This window comes from Armigeres subalbatus, chromosome 3 (assembly GCF_024139115.2).
Source record: "Armigeres subalbatus isolate Guangzhou_Male chromosome 3, GZ_Asu_2, whole genome shotgun sequence".
Classification (NCBI taxonomy): Eukaryota; Metazoa; Arthropoda; class Insecta; order Diptera; family Culicidae; genus Armigeres; species Armigeres subalbatus.
Window position 1 is genome coordinate 195,783,720 of NC_085141.1, and position 9,391 is coordinate 195,793,110.

A 9,391-nucleotide genomic window follows, 5' to 3' on the forward strand; every position below is an offset into this window, starting at 1 on the left:
GACAACCTGTTTCGTATGTAGATGCAATGGCCTGTATTTGACGGAGTCCTTGTGCAGCTTAGAACATCTGTACAACTCAATTCACATAAAAACAGTATACAATTTTCTAGTTTGAACTCTACAGGTCTGCGCTGCAATAAAATACACATCTATAGACTGCTGTGTACATGAGACATTCGTAGATAAAAGGGATATATTCCATAGAGATCAAAGGTCTGTATTCCAGGGAGTTTGGAGACCTTAGAAGTAATAACGACACATCTTTTAGACAATAATTTACGATATAAGTGTGAAATATTGCAGAAATGAAATGAAAATATTTTCGGCCACCTACTTGTATGGAGCCGCCCCATAGTGCTATGATGGGGTGCAGATGGCGGATGGTACGTGGAGGAGGCGAATGAACCACGAGTTGCTTGAGCTGTTGGGAGAACCATCCATCGTTCACACCGCGAAAATCGGACGACTGCGGTGGGCCGGGCACGTAGCCATAATGTTGGACAGTAACCCGGTGAAAATGGTTCTCGACAAAGATTCGACGGGCACAAGAAGGCGAGGTGCGCAGCGGGCAAAGTGGATCGATCAGGTGGAATATGACTTGCGGACCCTCCGAAGACTGCGTGGTTGGCGACGTGTAGCCATGGACCGAGCCGAATGGAGAAGACTCTTATATACCGCACAGGCCACTTCGGCCTTAGTCTGAATAAATAACAATAATAATGTGAATGTGGAAGTATATATATGCATTCATCTCTTAGACTAGGTGTTCCGTGTTTTCTTAACACTATCATCCTTATTTGCTATGTCATATTTTAGTTATTATTAATACATTTCAATTGCCTCTGGCAGTTAGAATTTTTTCCTCTGGTTGAACTGAACCATGTAGGAATTACAATGTTTTCAACTTAAACTAAACTTAACCTATTTTATACTAAGGGTACAAAGAAGTCAATCGTAGCAATAGAAGATTGCAACGATTTTTGTCTAAAATTGAAAATTATTTTGTTGGACATTTGTTGCAATGTCTCAATATTAGAAATTCTATGAAGTTCATTAGTACTATACCAGGGAGGCAACTTCAGAATCATTTTCAAAATTTTATTTTGAAACCTCTGGAGTGCCTTCTTTCTGGTATTGCAGCAACTAGTCCATATTGGCACAGCACACAACATAACAGGTCTAAAAATTTGTTTGTAAATCAAAGTTTGTTCTTAAGACAAAGTTTTGATTTTCTGTTTATAAGTGGATATAGACACTTAATATATTTGTTACATTTGGCTTGAAGGCCTTCAACGTGATTTTTAAAGTTAATTTTGACCTAGCAGAAGTCCTAAATATTTGGTTTCGCTAGACCAATTAATTGGAACCCCATTCATAGTGACAATATGTCTGCTAGAAGGTTTCAAATAAGAAGCTCTCGGCTTATGTGGGAAAATTATAAGCTGAGTTTTGGAAGCATTCGGGGAAATTTTCCATTTTTGCAAGTAAGTGGAGAAAATATCCAAACTTTTTTGCAATCCACTACAAATGACACGAAGGCTTCGCCCTTTGGCTGAGAGACCTGTGTCATCTGCAAACAAAGATTTTTGACACCCTGGTGGTAAATCAGGTAAGTCAGAAGTAAAAATGTTATACAAAATGGGCCCCAGTATGCTGCCTTGGGGAACACCAGCTCTTACAGGTAATCTATTAGATTTAGAATTCTGATAGTTTACCTGCAGTGAGCGATCTGATAAATAATTTTGGATCAGTTTAATGATGTACAGAGGAAAATTAAAATTCATCAATTTTACAATCAAACCTTCATGCCAAACACTGTCAAATGCTTTCTCTATATCAAGAAGAGCAACTCCAGTCGAATATCCTTCAGATTTGTTGAGCCGAATTAAATTCGTTACTCTTAATAACTGATGGGTGGTTGAATGCCCATGACGAAAACCAAATTGCTCATCAGCAAAAATAGAATTGTCATTAATATGAACCATCATTCTATTTAAAATAATCTTTTCAAACAGTTTGCTTATTGAAGAAAGCAAACTGATTGGGCGATAACTAGAAGCCTCAGCTGGATTTTTGTCCGGCTTCAAAATAGGAACAACTTTGGCGTTTTTCCATTTATCTGGGAAGTATGCCAATTGAAAACATTTGTTAAATAAATTAACTAAAAAGGATAAAGAGCTCTCAGGAAGTTTTTGATAAGTATGTAGAAAATGCCATCATCACCCAGGGCTTTCATTTTTAAATTTTTCTAGTAATAGATCTCACTTCATCCAAATTAGTTCCCAACGAAGGGTCAAAACATTCTCTTGATTGAGAATGTCTTCGAAGCTCCGTGTAACCTGATCCTCAATTGGACTAGTGAGACCTAGACTAAAATGATGGGCACTCTCGAAATGCTGAGCAAGTTTTTGAGAATTTTTGCCATTTTAAGCGCTGGAATTGGCTTTTGAGGTTTTTTTTAGAATTTTCATTAATTTCCAAAAGGGTTTTGAACTGGGATCCAACTTCGAGACATTAATCTCAAAGTTGGTATTTCTCAGAATAGTTGGTATTTCTCAGAATATTTCAAACGTCACAGGAAGGTGATCAGAGTCAAAGTCAGCATGAGTTACCAATTGGCCACACAGCTGACTTGAATCCGTTAAAACTAAATCAATTGTAGAAGGATTTCGACTGGAAGAAAAACAAGTTGGTCCATTGGGATATTGAATAGTATAATATCCCGCAGAACAATCTTCAAATAAAATTTTACCGTTGGAATTGCTTTGAGCATTATTCCATTAACGGTGTTTGGCATTAAAGTCACCAATTACGAAGAATTTTGATTTGTTGCGAGTTAGAATTTGAAGATCAGCTTTCAACAAATTCTTTTGCTGCCCATTGCATTGAAAAGGCAAGTAGGCTGCAATGAAGGAAAATTGTCCAAAATTTGTTTCAACAGAAACTCCCAAGGTTTCAAAAACTTTGGTTTCGAACGAAGAAAATAATTTATGTTTGATACGTATATTGATGACAATGGCTACCCCACCATAGGCGCTGTCAAGACGATCATTTCTGTAGATAAAATAATTTGGATCTCTTTTAATGGAGAGTCCTGGTTTTAAATAAGTTTCTGTTATAATGGCAATATGCACATTATGAACTGTTAGGAAGTTGAATAATTCATCTTCCTTACCCTTTAGAGAGCGGACATTGCAAACTGATTGCTCAGTTCGATAGGAGAAGAAACAATGTCATCATTAGATTTAGAAGGAATATCTGAAGTCTCCAGCTTCCTTCTATTTTTTCCGCGCTTGGGCAGGGCGGTCTTGAAACCTTGTTTCTTTGAAGGAAGAGGAGAATTCAGAGACTCCCCCTTCCTCTTGTTTTTGTTAATACTCATTGCTGAGCGTGGAGACGTGACCTTCTAAGAGGTTTTTTCCCAGAACGGTGTCCCTGCAGGATTACCACCGCTTGTCGGAATTTTACTTCCGCAAACGGGTCCAACGTAAAACGAAGGCACGGGTCCTTGCAAAGATCGTAACGGGATCAGTGGGTACAAATAGCGCTAAGAAGCACCGTTGAAATTAAAATAGCTTCGGGTAGTAAGAGAGAAAGAACCGCACAGCACGAAAGCACGATGCGGTCTGACATTGAAAGTCTTCCGTCCGGCTTCCTCAAGTCATGTTCAGCAATACGGATATTTTTGAAACTCTCAGCTCGAACGACATATCAAACCGGGACCCGATCGTCTACCGTCCACCTTCAGCATACAATGTGCTTCATCACTGGCATTGCCCATTGCTTCAATTTTCAATAAGCGAGTGTGTTTTCCCGGATGCTTGGCAGCATGCTTTAATCGTTCCCGTCTACAAATCCGGCAACATACATAATGCTAAATTTTTGATTTTTTTTTACATGGCGTGTTATACCCAGCAGCACAGTCCATCATTTCCAACAATCAACAGGGGTTCATGAAAACGCGCTCGATGATATCCAACCTAATGGTGTTTACGTACACAGTTCTTTGGGAATTGGAAAACCGTAGCCAGGTTGATGCTATTTATTTTGACTTTTCAAAAGTGTTTGACAAGGTGCTGGAACACCGCACGAGGGCGAACGAGGCACGATACAGAACGGAACAGACGAAACTCGATTTTTCGGAGGAAAAAGCGCCAGCAGGAAGATCGAGACCGTGAAGAGACGGAGCAATTGTACCGCGGTAATAACGCACGAGAGATCTACGAGTTTATACGAACGAGCGTGAGATGATCCAAAAGTGGCAGCAGCACTACGCACCTGAATGGCGATATGGCAGACAACGGCGGCGGTATGGTATTGAACATGGGCCCGCCGAAAAACAACAAGCCCCTGGAGTGTACCAACTACCAGGAGAGCTGTTTAAACACGGTGGTGAGGCTCTGGCTAGAGCGCTGCACTGGGTAATTACCAAGGTTTGTGAGGATGCGGTTCTGCCGCAGGAGTGGATGGCAGGTGTCGTGTGTCCCATCTACAAAAAGGGCGATAAGCTGAGTTGTAGCAACTACCGCGCAATCACATTGCTGAACGCCGCCTACTCGTCCAATTTTTATGCCGCCGACTAATGGATTGTACTAGTCATCAACACATCGAAGACGAAGTACATGATAGGAAAAGGCTCAAGAGAGCACAACGTAAGCCACCCACTACGAGTTTGTATTGGTGGTGAAGAAATCGAGGTGGTTGAAGAATTCGTGTACTTGGGCTCTCAGACCTCCGATAACGATACCAGCAGAGAAATTCGGAGACGCGTCATGACAGGAAATCGTACGTACTTTGGACTCCGCAAAGCGATCGAATAGAGTTCGCCGCCGTACCAAACTGACTATCTTCAAAACGCTTATTAGACCGGTAGCTTCTACGGACACGAGACCTGGACGATGCTCGTGGAGAACCAACTCGCAGTGGGTGTTTTCGAAAGGAAAGTGCTACGTACCATTTATGGTGAGGTGCAGATGACGGACGGTACGTGGAGGAGGTGAATGAACCACGAGTTGCATCAACATCGTTCACACCGCGAAAATCGGACGACTGCGGTGGAAGGCACGTAGTCAGAATGTCGGACAGTAATCCGGTGAAAATGGTTCTCGACAACGATCCGACCACAGGTCGGTGCACAGCAAGCAAATTTCCGACGGGTTTATATGATATTTCTTCATGCAAAAATCACGAATAGGGTTGAGTAAATCGTGAAAAACTAAGGCAGTTCACAACGCACATTTTCGCCTACTATGCAGGGCAACGTCTGCCGGGTCGACTAGTGTGCTATAAATTTGATTAAATTATTGCAAAAAGATAATTGAAATGAATATTTATGCTATAAATTTACAATATTTCATGATTATACATAGAACTGTCTGCTGCATAAAATTAATTTCCCGTTAGTAGTTAACTAAGGTGTGTAGCTTTCTATTGATATGCATATGTCTATATAAATATTTATTTCCTAAAGAAGTTATGGCTAGGCTGACCAGATAATTTGGGTGAAAAAACGGGACAAACACGCTTGCAAAACGGGACATGTCAAAAAACCTCAAGAGCTGTGGAAATTGCAATATTTAGGGGCTTAATTTTCATTTTTCTTGTAAGAAATTAGAAATATTTTAGAGTGAATAATTCACCACCATACTTTTGGATTCTAAGTTATTTGTGGAAAAATACTCAACAACAAATATTTCACTCTTCCATGGAAAGCAGCCCAAAAACACGAAGGAATATAAAAAATGGGAACTTTGACATTTTATTTTAATCTACTCTTATACATGCATTAAGGTTTTGATATTGACCAATATCAAAACTTTTCAATTCTGAATATTTGAAAATAACAAACAATAGTCAAAGTACCAATCTAATCAATTCACAGTCCTTTTGATCGAAATTGATGTTCGATTACGCTTAAAGTAACCTCACACTTCGGGAATCTTGTTAATTGGTTTTGTTCCCATGTGCTCCTAAAACAGCGGGACTCATGCAATTTCGTCGCGGAAAGGTAAAAATCCTGGCCTATTTATAGCCTGATTTGAAGCTCAGACTCTCGCAGATTTCTGCCGGATTGTATTTAAATCGAGCCGAATTGCTAATTTTCATAACGGAATCCCATAAATCCCATCCACACACATGGGAGCGAAATTAACAGACAAGATCCTGGTGTGTGAACAAGCCTTAAAGTACGTGCGGACCATAGATCTAGCCTATAATACGACCAAATTTTCCCTCGGTTTGAAACTGCCTTAAACTCGATTTTGTCAGTTGATTTATTATAAATTATTAGTTTCATGCTGTCGGTTTTTTTACAGTGGATGATTTCGAAATATTCAGAATTATTAAGAAAGACTTTAAATGATTCGAAAAGAATCAAACTATTGAACAACAGTACCTACTTCGGAAGATTTAAAACAGAATAATGTGAAATAAACTTAATCTGAAAATTAGAATATCTGTCCCTTAGCTTCATTTTATTGACGTTGAGGCGTGACCTGATTTTAAGGAAATACTTGTCTACCAAGTTACTAATTCCGTTCAATCCACTGATAAAATTGGCCAAATTTTAATGCCTCCGGAATAAGCAAAAAAAAATCATTGGATGTGTTAAAAATCTCCCGGAGAAGCACCTGTTGTCATTAACCGTTTAAAAGCTTAAGAAAAGTGGAAAATACAAAACGGCATAGAAAGCATTATTTTTAAGCAACACTAATAACATAAAATCTCAAACTTTTTTTATGGGTTTTGTCCACTTTTTTTGTTGAGAGATGAGCCAGCCGAGAGCTGTAAATCTCTCTAATAGGGAAATTATCAATGCAGAATCAATGAAAAACGGGACAAATTGAGAATTTTTCAGATTACGACGGGACAGCACAAACAGGTCTAAAAAACGGGACTGTCCGTTAAATACGGTACGTATGGTCAGCCTAGTTATGGCTAAAATAGCTAACTATGCCCACAACCGGGCAACCTCTCCTACACTGCAACATATTGCCTCGCCATTTAGCGCATGTAGCATCTTTATACCCTGCATCCAGTCGATTAGGAAAGTGAAAAGTCCATTTTTGCGTTACGTAATTAATGGATCACCTCTATCTTCCTGGTTGATCGGTGATCCATTGTTTTCTCTGTGTGCGCAGTCCTTCCGGATTTTCTCGCTGGTGACGATGAAGGCTTTGTTAGTGGAAGTTCATTCGCTAACTTCCGGAATATCTGCAACACTTCTCTACAGTTCCTTACAGTGGCATCTCCACCTTTCCATTTGATGATTCGTCGAATCGTTCTCCAACTTTTTCTACCTACCGACGAATCCACGCAATGTGCAAATGAATTTCGCCGATCAGGCGCAATATCGTCACTACGTTTATTCTGCACATTTAGATGGACCGTACCAAGGATGTTATCGATCATTTAGTAATCTGCGTTCGATCATTCAGTAGTTTGTCAATAACTCATTACAGAGGCTTAATTTCAAAATCTGTTGTATGGCGGACTTCTAGTGCGAAGGTTTTTCAACAACTTTGCCTGACAGATCGATGTTTGAATTCCACTATTAAAGGAGTTACGGCGCTAATTACAGTAACTCATACTAAGTGATAACAAAATTTCAATCATTATTATAGATAACTGCTATTAGCGCTATAACTCCGTTATTAGTGAAATTCAAACAACGAACTATTAGGCAGAGTTGTAGATAAGCCTTTTTACTAGAAGTCCACCATACAACACATTTTGAAATTTAGCCTCTGGAATGAGTTATTGAAAAACTACTAAATTATCGATTGCAGATTATTAAATGATCGATAACATCCTTGGACCGTACATATATGGTCGATTTGATTTTCGGAATAGCCGTCACGGGAGACCTAAATGACCGATGATACGCCACAATAAGTAGTATCTCGGACTGTAACCGCATTTTTTTTCCGGAGCGGAGCAAAATGAAATTATCCAGCATTGCAGCGCACACGGGTTTATCATCCTTTATTCTGGAAAAATATAAGAATCTATATAGGATAGATCAATAGATCAATAGTGATCTAATCTACGAAGTCTACCGTAACAAAGCTAACAATTTGAGTTACCTGTTACCGGGGCATGAGCGACGACCTTGAGAACAGATGTTGGTATGAACTTGCCTTGCATGAGAGGTAAAATACCAAAAATTTATATGTAAAATGCTTCAGGCATAACATGTCTAGGTATTTTAAAACCAAACGAATAATGATTTGTTATGCGTTTAGTATTTTTATAAGTGATGTTTGTTATGCCTGAAGTATTTTGCATAATATTTTTTGGTATTGTTCCTTTTGTAGTTTACCTCTTATGCACACAAAGTTCATAACAGAGTAGGGAAGATCCATTAATTACGTAACGCAAAAAATGGACTTTTTCAACCCCCCTCCCCCCTATGTCACACTTTTTGTATGAAGCATCTGAAAATTTTGTATGGATCGTCACACTTCACTCAACCCCCCCTCCCCCCTCTAAGCGTTACGTAATTTGTGGACGTTCCCGTAAGTTATCAATAACAGAATTAGGTATTATAGAGTTATTTTCTCCTGCTCGGGTATTCAGTCCCTATTCTGAACACATTGTTATAAAGTAACGTAATTTGGCATGACGCTAAAATCAATCAGTATGCCCGAAGCACTCCGCTTCGCCAAATTCATATATGGCCAACCTAGGTTAGTAATATTGTCAATTAAAGCTTGAATCCGGTTCGATTCCCTCCGGGTCAGAGATCTTAATGTTTTGGTAAAAAAAACAAAAATGATCGAACCTGGAGCATCATTCGATAAAAAAAAACACTCGTTCACTAGCAAGTACGACCGAATTCATTATAGCGCAAACTGTTTTGTGATCAAAGGTATGTACGCCAAACATCACAGATCAACTGGTTCAAATATGCACACCATTCGTAACTAGTACTAAGATGTGTACAATTCAATTGACCTTTCCGTTTAACCTTATTCAGTCACAATAAACGTTGACTGGCGACATAATAACGATCGTGCTGTGCTCACACATACCAAACATAGGGGGGTGATGCTGGGTGATCTTGAGATCGTATGGAAAAATGTATGAGTATAGTTGTTCTTAGAGATAGTACATGCAGCAGCTGTTGGTGTATAATTGCTCCAATTGACCAAGGTTTCTTTCAGTTTGTTGCATCGGTTGAAATAAATCATTCTTAAAAACTGAAACCTGCTACTTGTTCGCAATTAATATTCATTCTTTTAATTGGATGTAGGTATACAGGTTGTGTGCATCTAACCATTTTCAGTTCACATGGAAAATTCAAATATGCACCTGATCACTTGATTAACTGCCCATTTGTCACACGGCAAAACAAATTACATAATTTGTGTCGCCTTTGTTCATTTTTTGC